Genomic DNA, 13,522 nt, shown 5'->3' with positions numbered 1-13,522 from the left:
GGGGGGGTGCTGCGCACTGAACCGTTTAGCAGGAGGTTTAAGCCCTTGCTGTGGGACTAAGATAAGCTACGCGCCTCCTGAGAGACAAAAGCCAATAACATGCACACCTGCACAGGGCGTCAAAGTAAGACGATAACGCTGGCTTCTCTCTGGGCGCGCGGGGGCTTCCTACCACACACACACACACCACTGCCAAGCGCTCTGTATGTGTCAGCACAACTGCCACCGAGGGCCCCTTAAAACACAAAGGCGCTTTTCGTAACGCATTTCTGGATGCAAAGATGTACGTGTTTAATATCTGTTAGTGGCTCGGCGGCGGCTGTTGTGAGAGGAAGGCAAGCGCCCGAGAGAACGCCATGTTGAGGATTGTAGGAGATGAAGTGTTTCATCTGATCTGGTGTCAGATATCATGACAAGTTGTCGCACCTTGATCCTCTAAGCCACATCCTTTTCCAATCATCCGTACGGCGCGCCAACAGCCTACGTTGCTCCGGGGCGAAGCGTGGATGATGGATTATAATTAAATTAGTGACCTCTTACAGGCAGTGACCAGACACAGACGGCCCTCTAACCTGGCCAAGTGCAGAAATCAATATCACACACCCACGCGCTGATATGCAGCATGCTGCGATTGCACGGCGGCTATCGAGGAAATCGCATCCGTTTACCATCCGATCCCCGGCTATTACACACTTCACCTGAACGATTTCATTTGTGCACGACCAGTTGTCATTACCGAGAGGCATATTCACTCACTGAGAAATCTTTCACAACAATAGAGTCTTTCTCAGTCACCCGTTGTGGTTGCCCTTCTGTTTAAAAGGTTTTTCTTTCTCAGTCTACTGAAGTGATTAACCTCCGTTTGCATCCCTCATGTATAATTCATATATGAGTGGATTGAAAGTTACAACAAAGCCTCCTCCGGCAGCTTGAGGTCACTTCACTTTTCAGTCGCCCGAGACTCATTACCTTGGTTCAACCTTTAGGCTTTGAGCTCTAATCCTCCAGTCAGTTAGTTGGTTCTCTGGAAGTGGCCCAAAGCCTCGCCTGACAGCTGCAGCCCCGGGTTCATGCTGCCAGCAACAACCTGTTCAAAGCGATAATCCTTAATTCTCGAGGCTCCACTACACCTGTAACGTGTCCAGAGGCTGAGCAAATCCTCACACCTGGCTCCTAACACAACTCATACACGCACGCACGCAACGCACTCACTCATGCACTAATGGAAGTTAGCATCTCCTGTCACGTTTTCTCAATGAATCCCACACTCACAACAAGTACCTGAATAATGATATATTTGTAAAACACCGCACAGACAGTGAACACAACACGTTGGGGCCAGCGGAGCTACACTGTTGTGTCAGACGCGCTCAGCAGGCGCTACAAGGCAAACAGGCGTGTCAAATCTGGCCAACTGCTCCTCTCTCCTCTCCTCTCTCGTCTCCATTTCCATCTACTGTCACCATCACCGAGCTCGATACGATTAGCCGGAAGAGCGCGCCTTAAGTGAAACCAAGGACGAGACACGCAGGAGACGCAGAAGTGAAACGCGGGAATGATAGATGGCACAACACAGTGTACAGGTATATTCCAGATTGAAACATGACGCGTGCGTTGTTCCGTGTCTGTCCACACAGGAGAAAAGCTCAAGAAGTTAGTCCATCTTCCATGTGTCTTCCAAGAGCAGAATTCTGAGCAAAAAACGAAAAAGGGAAACCGTCCATTGGCAGGTGTTTGTGCTTCAGGTTGTATGGAATCAAAGCATATAAAGAGTGCATAAGTGAGTATTCCAGGTGGTTTTGCGTGCCGTGCAGCGCCTCTGTCTTCAGGTCAGTCATAAATCCCCATCAGCAGCCTCACCAGATGAGATAAATCACCGACGGCCGATTGGAGGACACTTCTTGGCTTCTTCCCTCAGGCGCGACGGTAAACGCGCTCCCCCCCTCCCCACACCCACTGCAGCGTGGAACACAAAGGCGGTAAGGAGCATTCTGTTCTGTTACGCCACGCCAATACTGAGGCTGAATTCCTCTGGATTCAACACTGTGTAATCTCTTTCTCCTCCCTCCCTCTCTCTCTTCTCTCTCTCTCTCTATCTCTTCAAGGGTTGGGCATCAAGCTCCTCTCCCAGCACTCCTCTTTTTTTCTTTTTTTTTTACACACACCTCATTTGCTCTCCCACCCTCTCCCTTTCTCCCTCCTCCCCCCTGCTCCCCTCCTTTCTGCTTTCTCTCTTTCTCTTCCAGGCTGTGTTTCTGTCTACCCTCCACAGAGCTCTAACTAGAAAGCCAAATATCCCAGTAAGAGCAGTCGGGCAGAACAACAACAACAACAAGTGAACATGCTCTCAAATTGTTGATGCACACAGTAGCAGATGACTGTGGAATACAGTAGATTAATTCATCTTGTGGAGGACACAAGCAATCGCGTCCCCTTGATTTTGTCTGTAAGTGGAATCTGAAGCTGGGATATTATAAGAGCACAATCTCAGTGTTTTTAGTTTAATTCAGAGAGGGTGCAAAATGTAATGCAAATGTAAAATAAACACTCTGGGTTTCTCCGTGAAGGAACGGGACATTTACATTATTCCAGACCCTCCAACTGGCTGTGAATTTTAATTTTAATGAGATTCTGCGCTTGCCATGAAAGAACGAGGGAACCGGAAGGCTGGGGGGGACAGGAGAAAACAAGTGGATAACAGGTGTGACAGAATTCATTTAAAGATGAGGACAAGAGGCGACAGATGAAATGCAAATGAGTGTGTGGGAGAGCCGTGACAGACAGGAGGAGGCAGCAATCAGAAAGAACAATAATATAATATTTTCTATATCTATGGCTCTGTAGTTGTGTGTGTGTGTGTGTGTGTGTGTGTGTGTGTGTGTGTGTGTGTGTGTGTGTGTGTGTGTGTGTGTGTGTGTCTGGGACTAATCTCTGCTGGACCGATCGGCACCAAATTTCTTGTGCAGGATCATCAGTAGGCCAAGGATGTACTTGTAGTTCATTACCATTTTTTAATATTTAACTCTAATGTTATGATGGATGGAGGCCAATGGTGAGTCATACATAAGCTATACATCATAGATGACTGTGGTCATAGAGTGGCCACATGAAGTCAGAGATCTGCATGAAGTTACACCATTATTAGACCCCCGTCTTGTTTTTTTATTTTATTTTTTTATAATTTTTCCCACGATTTTGTAACACCATTTTTCCCCCAGTGCCAATTGTCTATGTAATCCTGGACTCTGCTCTCCCTCTGCCGCGCCTGGGGAGACAACAGACAGACCTCATGCTTCCTTCTATGCATGAGGAGCCCAAGTTGCTTCTTTTCACCTGACAATGGAGATTTCCCTGGTTTGGATGTAGCGCGTGGAAGGAACACGTTATTCCAACCAGTTCCTTTCCCCTCCATCAGGCGCCCCGGCTGGCCAGGGGGAGGCATTATTGATTTGAGACAAGGATTACTGCATGTTTTTTTTTAGGGTACCTACCCTAGGAGACGCGGGGAGAACATGCAAACTCCACACAGAAAGGCCCTATCGTCAACCCCACCTAGGGTGTGGGCGCTGATGATGCGGAGGGAGGAGCACTCCCCCAGTGCCCACAGCATCCCCCGGCGGGAATCAAAACCAGGACCTTCTAGCTGTGAGGCAAAGCGCTAACCACTGTGCCCCCCCCCCCCCCCCCCCATCTTGTTTTCTAAGGCTATGTCGGTCGGTGGGTCTGTCTGTCTGTCCTTCCGTCCGTCTGTCTGTTCAGCAGGTACAGTAAGTAGGTCGGAGTAACTTATTGTCACTTTGGTCCCAAAGAACATATCTGCAATCTGGATTGCCATGGAATATTCTGTTCACCTTCATAAAATCAAGTTGATGGTCCCTACTGATTTTATTTTTATGGTAACTCCATCTTGGTTTTTCCTCTAGTGTCACCCTTTGGCCAATTTCACAATTTGCAGCAGCATGGACTCTGCTAGTGGGACTTTTAAGTCTTGTTCTGTTTCTCCTGATGTCTCAGTAAGCCTAGGATGTTTCTAAATTGTTCACTTCATAGTTCAGCTTCAAAACATTAGTCCAAGGGTCTTCAACAGGGGGTCTGAGACTCCTAGGGGGTCCTCAGAGTTACTACAGGGGGGCCACCAAATCTTTGTGTGATAGGATCATTATTTTAAATTGACAACTTGAACCCTCGCATCCCAATTCTGAGGAGAACTTTAACCAAAAATAGCAGATCTACAAGCTCTCTTGTAGATCGGCTATTTTTGGCAAATAGGTTTGGTGTAGAGGTAAAAAAAGAGCATACCAAGTACAGAGGGAAAGGCGAAGTAAGTGACGACGATTTAAGTGGTTAAAAGTCTGAAAAAACACATCAACACAAATACAACGGATCAAGTTTATGAATCCATCTACGAAATCAATGAAAATCTGTATCACACATTTATACAATATGTAGAGGGGGTCCCTGCTTCATGTCTCTCTCATTTAAGGGGTCCTTGGCCCGAAAACGTTGAAGACCCCTGATTTAGTCAATGATGCTCTAATTTTCCACCTGAGATTTCTAGTTTCTGCTTTTCCTTTTAATATCTCACCTTTGTCATGTTTTCTCCCTGTCTCTCTCCATTCCTTTGTATCCTTTTCTCATTGGCTCTGTCTCTCTCTCTCCTTTGCTCTCTTACTTTCTCTCTCTCTCTCCCTCCCACTCCCTCTCCTTCTCTCCTGTCATTTATCAGTTGGCCAAGGACTAACTGCTCCACTTTTGTCAGCACACAGCGCTCCAGTGTTCCTTAGCTTGTGTCCTACACTGACATGCATGCATGCACACACACACATTTTCTGCTCCTATCCGTGATGATATCCACTCATATTTCTGCTATAAGCCATCTTCTGGAGCCAATTTGAAATGTGATTTCATGGATGCTGTGTGGTTCAACAGCCTTACAGACATTCGACTGCCTGACATTCGAGTGACTTGTGCACACCTACACACACACATACGCGCGCATACTGTATGAGCGTGCACACAGTAATATCTTATTGTCTCTTTATGTGTTGTTCTTGTGTATAATCCTGTCACAATACGTTAGTCTACTTTGGCTAAAAGGTCAGAACCGAGTCACGAAACTGTCCAAAATATCAACCCGAGGAAACTATAGGTCATCTCATTCAGTGGACCAATCAAAGGTCATCTCATTCAGCTGGACCTATGAGAGCTAATCTCATTCAGTGGCCCAATCAAAGGTCATCTCATTCAGTGGATGTGTGGACAGCAGGCAACTTGGCTTACAAGCAATAGACACGAAAAACCTTTTGTCTGGCGCACACACACACATTTGAATTCTTTTATTTGGATCTGCACAAAAAGCGCAATACGGTATAGATCCAAATACTGGTCAGAAGAAGGTTACACTATGGACATACCAGTTACAGCTGCTGCACATGCTTATTAACACACAGAGGGAAACAAGATATCACATTGATGACATACTATATATACAGAAATTTTACAGATGTTTTTTTTTTTTTTTTTTTAACCTTTACACTCAGGGATAAACGAAACAGCGTCTTCTCCAGATAGACAGACTGCCCATTATAGCTGAGACAGAACAGTACTTGGCCAGCTTTTTTGCGTTTGTCTTTTGCAATCCTCCCAATTGCAGGCCACGGAGCACGAGTTTGTGAACGTGTCCGAGACTCCCGAACACAAGGATAATAAGTTGACAGTTATATCCCAAAGCCATAATACGTTCCACCAAAGGCTGATATTTCATTAGTTTGGATGTAAAACAAATGTCCATATACAAATCAAAAGGGCAGCCAATTTCAAGTATAGTAGCAGTTTTTCTATTTTCATTTATGAACACAATATCTGGGGTGTTTGGAATATCTTGCAATGAATTGACATGTGTGTCGTTGTGATCAAACCAGTCTAGTTTTACAGTACTGTGTTTATACATTTTTGTTGTCCTTTCTTGCACTTCTCTGATCCTGTCTGAGACCAGGTCCACCAGACGGTCATGTCTGGCTATGTACATTCCTTTATAGAAGCTGCAGCCATTTAAGATGTGTGCTATTGTCTCTTTGTCATGTGGGACTGAGTGTAGGATACAGTGGGGGTCGTGTTCTGATGGGTACCAAGTTGCCAAGTTAGACTTGGTTGGCAGCACTTGTAGACGAGCACACACACACACACACACACACACACACACACACACACACACACACACACACACACACACACACACACACACACACACACACACACACACACACACGTCGTTTATTGTTGCTAGAATGTTGAGGCGCTGTAATATTCAACAAACTCCCACACTGACAAATGTAAAAATGTTCTCGTGTGCTTTTGCCAAAGTGTGGGGAGGCGTAACAAGCGCGTGTCTGGAAAAAATGTTAATAGAAAATAGTATTATTATGCATGAGTGAGATATAAAGAGATTCAGCGTTTGACCGAGACTGCATATAAGGGAGGTTTTAGTGCTGTTCGGGTCGGGAGAGAAGGAGATATAAGGAGATAGGGAGGGAGACATGTAGAGACAGACAGACAACACACAGACAGTGCAGGTAGACAGACAGGTCAGGTTGAGGCAGGGCGCTGAGAGCAGAAGAGCAGTGCAGGAATACCGGTAGAATTTTAACAATGTGCTCATAATTTATTTAATACTCATACTGATAGATAATACACTTCTGTCACAGACAGGGTTTTGGTCTCAGCTTTTGTGTGGTGTTCATGAATACAGTGTATGCATGCATGCGTGCGTGCATGTGTGTGTCTACGTGCATGCGTGTGAGAGAGACACCTAGAGACAGACTGAGACAGAGAGAGAGAGTATATGATAGTATATCGTCACTGTCTGTCAGAAACCTCATATCTACAAGTTTCAAATTTGTACGTTTTTTTCATAGAGTAAAGCCCCTGCTTTATCATACATCATACAAGACTGTCACACAAAATTAGTGAAAACAGCAGATCTACAAGCACACAACGCCTCACGGTGTGTGAGGCGTTGTGTGCTTGTAGATCGGCTATTCTCACTGGTTTAAATCGTTTTTAAAATGATCAATACTAAACGAACGGTTCTGGACATACAAGGTTTCCACCCGACAACGAGGATATGATAGCATATCGTCGTTGTCGGGTGGAAACCTTGTATGTCCAAAACCGTTAGTTTTGCATTTATCATTTTAAAAATGATTTTAAACTAGTGAAAACAGCCGATCTACAAGCACACAACGCCTCGCAATGCGAGGCGTTGTGTGCTTGTAGATCTGCTGTTTTCACTACTTTTGTGTGACGACCTTGTATGATGAAGCAGGGCTTTGCTTTGCGAAAGAAAGTAAAAATGTGAAACTTGAAGATACGAGGTTTCCACCCGACAACGACGATATGATAGATGTTGCTATGGTGGGTGTGACGGTGGTAGAAGGAAGCCCTCTGGAGCAGCTTCATTCACATTCAGCAGGAGTCACCAGCAGTGCTGAAACCATTGCAAAGCGAGGAGTAGAGACGCCATGAGATGCTGCAGAGATGAGATACTGAGAGGCGAGGATGAAAGGATGTATGGAGATCTGGTCTCATATGGCTCTGGGGAAGTGCACGAGATGTGCGTGTGTGTGTCTGTGTGAGGGGTGGAGGCGGGGTGTATTACTATACTTTAGGGGTTCAGTGATTAGGGTTGGAATTATGCCCGATTTACACTTGCACGCCGGTGTCATGCACTGAAAATAGCAGATCTACAAGCTCACAACACGTCGCAACTTTTGAGCTTGCAGATCGTCTATTTTTGCTGTGCAACATCAGAGCGCGACTACAGTAAGTACAACTCGGCCTTTAGGGTTTCAAATTGTGCAAAATTCAATGACTTTTATAAAATTTTGATGTCCTAACAAGAATAGTTCTATAGTACAAATGTGTGTGCGTACGTTGGGTGTTGCTGCAGTGGAAGGAAATGTATATGTTAACCATAATTTTAAGCCTAACTATAGCAAAAATAGGCAGTCTATAAGCTCATAGTCACAACGTGTTGTGCGCCACCTGGATGCGCCATTTGGAGAGGATTGTCACATTTGGCGTGTGACATTGCTGTGGCTGTTTCTCTCAGTACAATCTTTCATGCCATGAGGCAAAACAACAATTAGGCTTTCTGTGTTTCTATGTGTAAATAAAGCAACTGACTGAACACATTTCTTTACAAAACAAACAGAATTACACTTTTCTAAATACTTTAAATATATACTATTTTATGTATAAAATGCATGACTTGACAGAAATCATTTGGGAGTAAAAATAGGATTATTTGTCTATCAGGAAGCAGACTGTTGTCTGGGTCATGTAAGAGCTTTTTGTACAAATTAATGCCTTTTTTTGGCGGTCAGGGAGATGGGGGGAGGGGGTACAGTACCACTGTTCTCAAATTCATTCACAACTCCCTTTCCTCTAATCCCAATTCCCAACTCTCCAATTCTACTCTATCACAAAAGACTTAACAGGAAGTATAGACGGGACAGAAAGAGAAAGATGAAAGGGATTGATTCATTCTCTATCTCTCTCTCTCTCTCTCTCTCTCTCTGTACAGTCCTTTCAAACCTGTACAGAGAGAAAACAGGTTTCATTCTATATGTATGTATACAGTACATCCAGTTTGCTGCTAGACTGCATTCTATTAAGGGGTGACTAGACTTTGCCAATGTTTTAACCTGAATCTATCATTCAATCATGAGGATGACATGGTAAAATCTTATATAACACTTCCTCCCTGTGCATTCTGTCTCCAGAGTTCACTCTCACAGGCTCAGGGAAAAACTTGGCCAGACTATACTGTATAAAAAAAGAAATACAGGCAAGCGAAGTGGCCCTTTAATGAGGACCTTACCCAGAACTGCCTGTGGCATTTAAGAGAATTCACACAGATAGAGTTGTGCAACAGGAAAGAGTAAAATGAGGAGACGGATCGAGTGAGGTGAGGAGAGGCTGCAGCAAACATTAGATAGAGAAGAGAAGAGATAAAATACAATGTCAAGGGGTTGAAAATGGAAAATACAGCCACGCATTGTGGGTGTAGCTTAGCGTAGCAAGGGGGAAGGTGATTACCACTACGCCATGAGGGACGATGAAGGCTTAAGCCTGATTTATACTTAGTCGTACAACAGTGCCAGTGTTGATTTCGTCGACTAAAAGTCTAAAACTATGACGAAAAATGTGTGTTGACTGCGTTTTTTTCACTGACGAAAACTAAATAAAAACTAAATAAAAACTAAGCTATGATGACTAAAACTAAGACTAAATATATTGACAATTTTATTGACAACAAAATAAAAACTAGACTAAAATGTTAGGGAGGGACTAGTGGAGAAGAGAGTCATTTTATGTTTGGTTGCTCTCGGGTGTTGCTTGCTGAAAATAGCAGATCTACAAGCTCACAACGCGCCGCAGTGCAACGCGTTGTGAGCTTGTAGATCGGCTATTTTCAGCATGCAACCAACTGTAAAATCAGCCATTACGATGCCATCAAGGCCTGCCAAAATACATTTTAGTTGACTAAATCAACTGTAGATTTAGTCAACTAAAATCTCATGATATTTAGTCGACTAAAATTAGAGACTAAATTATGACAAAAACTGAATGACATTTTATTCAAAAGACTATGACCAAAACCAAATCAACATTTGCTGTCAAAAACAACACTGAACAGTGCCGAAAGCTGACTACACGTCCTGGATGCAACGCTTTGCAAGCTCGTAGGTTGGCTATGTTCCGTGTGCGGCACCATTGTGCGATGCAGCATAAATTCTGCTTTAGAGAGAATTCATGTGTATGCAGGGACCTCCGTATAGTCTTTGTTATCCTCGCCAGGAGGCTGGAACGGCCGAAAGGCGGAGGATTACTCACTCATACAAGTCTGTCTGTCTGTGAACAGCTAATCTCTGGCGCTGTCAGACCAACAGATGTATCTGTCAGATTTTTCAGGTTTCCTTTTGACTGGCTAGGATTGGGCTTTCAAACTTGGCCCCGTTTTGCACATAATGCCACAAATCATGAGCACAGCATCTGATAGTCATAACACTTTACACACAAACTACCAGTAGGCTACGAGGCTTGATGCACCCTGGATTCCTTGAATAGTGACACAACTCCACATAGGCCGCGGCAACTAGTGCCGGACTAGATTCTCTGCCATTTCACGTTTTCTTCAAAACACACTTTTTGCTACTACTCCTACAAATTCTGTCTAAACCTCTTACAAATCTGTACATGTTATCTCTGCAGTCATGTGATCAAGATGTATAATAATCCAGGTTTCAAATCTTCACCCGAAGATAATTGCAACTGTAACACCCGAGTCTCTTGTGTGGGAAACCAAACAACTACTGCTCATACAAGAAGGAGATACAGTAGCCTACCTACAAGAGAGATATTAAGCTTTATGAGTTTCAGGCAGGGCTAATCGTCAACCAGTAGGTGTCTTGCCAGCTTCCAGGGTCTAAATGTCTCAATAGAAGAGTAGGGAGACCACCGCCAAACACTGCAGATGTTGTATCAACTAATATTATCTATAACGATTGGTTTAAAACATTACCCTTTATTCACTTTTATGTTATCTCTAACCACAGTCCAGAACCACTACACTGTAACATCTGCATAGGCGGATGTTCAGTACGATATTGAATAAAGAAAGGCTTGGTGGAAGTTAATCGGATTACCTAATTTGAACATACTGTATATCTATATCAATATAAATCAGATTGTGTGACTCCATATTATTCCATTCATTGTGAGTCTTCTTATAATTAAACTTTCCCTGTGACTCCATATTATTCCATTCATTGTGAGTCTTCTTATAATGAAACTTTCCCTTTATCGTCTGTCAAAATTAAAATGTCCCTGTCTTTCGTTTGTCCCGTTAATCTGTTAATCCTGATTTATAGATAACCTGAGGCAATATCAATATCTTTCACACACATCTTGTACATCTCCATGACCCCATCTCTCTCTCTCACTCACTCGCAAACACATAATGAAGAGAGAACCAACAGAATATATCCCATTAACCCTCCCTCCCCCAGCCCCCCCACCCCCCTCCCCTCATGTGATCTCACCTAATGGGCTCCCCAGTGGGTCGGGGGTCTTCTGTCTTAAACGCCTGCAGCTTTGATGTTTCATCTCTGCAGACTTTCAGAGGATGCAGCATCATCACACGGCGGCACCCTTTCTCTAGGAAGAAGAACGAGATCGAGACGGAACAACAACTGAGTCGTGTTTTTTTTTTAATGAAGACACCGTTTGTGAGGCGGTCAAAATAAACACATAAAACCCACCCTCCCCTCCCCTCCCCCCGCTCAGGTGTGGTGAGATATTTCCTCCCACATAGCAGTAGTTCTGCACCCCCCCTACAATCTCCAGGCTCTACCGAATCAATACATCATTAGCCTGCCATGTCCTTCACCCCATTCCTCATCCAGTAGACCCACCACCACCACCTCCTCACCCCCTAAGAGTCCTCCTCTGTGCTCCGTGTCCTTCTGTCTTCCGTCCACTTTCAAGCATTAAAAGGGAGATGAAACTCCTATATCGTCGTTGTCAGATGCAAACCTCGTATGTCCAAAACCGTTCGTTTTGTATTTATCATTTTAAAAATGATTTAAACTAGTGAAAACAGCCGCTCTACAAGCACACAACGCCTCGCGGTGCAAGGCGTTGTGTGCTTGTAGATAGGCTGTTTTCACTACTTTTGTGCGATGGCCTTGTATGATGAAGCAGGGCTTTGCTTTGCGAAAGAACGTACAAATTTGAAACTTGGAGATACGAGGTTTCCGCCCAACAACGACGATATTATCGTTAATCGTAAATAAAAAACTCTCACGATAAATCATATGGTGGAAATTTAATTTATCGTGATATTGTCCCCCGTCATGCAGTGGGATAAATTCACCTTTTATTTGCCCAGCTGCATATCCGGTACCAATTAAACCCTCTATAATTGGTAAAAGGTACTTATAATATACGTACTTGATAGTCTTTTTTCACTCTCTATCAAATGTCTTTGCCAAAGCTTGTAGATCTGCTATTTATTTGGCAAATGTTCCGCCCCAGGATAATGGATTTTGATTATGGCGATAATATCATAAATCGCGATTTCTTTTGTCACAATAATCGTGATATGAAATGTTCATATCGTCCCATCCCCATTAAGAACTAGAACTGATTTATAACATGTCAGGCTGCATGAGGCTGACCTTATAGTACACTGTGACCGTGTTGTAAGCAAAACAGCTGCAGCAAATCAAATTAACAATGGGTGTTAGATGTAGGCGTGTCAATTGTATACACTGACAATATTGTTGAATACCGTCTATGCTTGCACTTTGGTGAATTGTACAATTCCACCCCATAGAACATGGGGACATTTGGATGTAATTCCATTTCCATTGAATGAGGTGATTCATAGTAGAGTCTGGTGCATTGGCACACCCATGGCTCTGGACACACGTAAATCTCTAACGCATCCATTATTAATTTGATTAGCTGCAGCTGTGTTGCTTACTAGCCTGCCGTGTTTTTAAACTGCTGTAGTTTTGAACCTGCACTGGAAAACCAATGACAAGATCAGCGTAGGGTTTCATGCCCCTTTAACTAAGCCCTATATACTGTACTTCGTTGTGTGACGAATAGCAAAAATGGTATATATACAAGCTCACAACGGACGCGAAGCATTGTGATTTTAGCCATTTTTTACCATTGTTTAATATGTTTTAACATTTCCGTGTATAACATGCCCAAAATAGGGGTGCCAGGTTAAAAGTGGTTAAAGGTTTTACAATTTTGAATGATGATTTTAATTTCCCTCTGCAGCCTAATTTATAGTCTGTCGCATGTGTCGCTTGCCGAAAACAGAGCTTAAAGACATGTTCTTCCGTTACAAACGACATGTCACACATACATACGTGTGTGGTGCGCGCACGTGTGCATGTGGAATTTGAGGCGTATAAGGCAAAGATGTAGGGGGCTGAGGGGGCCAGAGAATGGAAGAATACGGGGTATTTCTGTGTGCAGCGGAGGAAAGAAAGAAAGAAAGAACAGAGCGGGGAGTGGAGAGAGAGAGCTAGGAGGAGGAGGGGCTGGGGCCGGCTAGGTGAAATGAATGTGTAATTGCGTTGTCGCGGCTCAACCCTTCACCACGGCGGAGGAGTGATGGACGAGCCCCCATCCCTCCCTCCCTCCTCCTGGATGCGGTGCTGAGCCTGTGCTGTGGGCTGCTGCCGTTACTGTTGTGTAAACAGAGTACGCTGTCAACATCAGTATACAACCGCTAGCGTCACTCACCACCACAGCCTCCGTAACAACCCACACTGTCTAACGCCCGATGTGGGGAATAGCAGGCAAACATTAGGTCAGGGCAGGCGGACCTAATTAGCTAATGAGCAGCAGGTGAGAATACAGGCCATTCTGGAGGGAAACGCTAACTACACCTTATGCTAACTACGCGGTGCAGTTAGCATTTCTATCTCTTGATAAC

Source organism: Nannobrachium achirus (assembly GCF_963921795.1).
Source record: "Nannobrachium achirus genome assembly, chromosome: 9".
NCBI lineage: Eukaryota > Metazoa > Chordata > Actinopteri > Myctophiformes > Myctophidae > Nannobrachium > Nannobrachium achirus.
Note: the sequence above shows the minus strand (reverse complement) of the source record.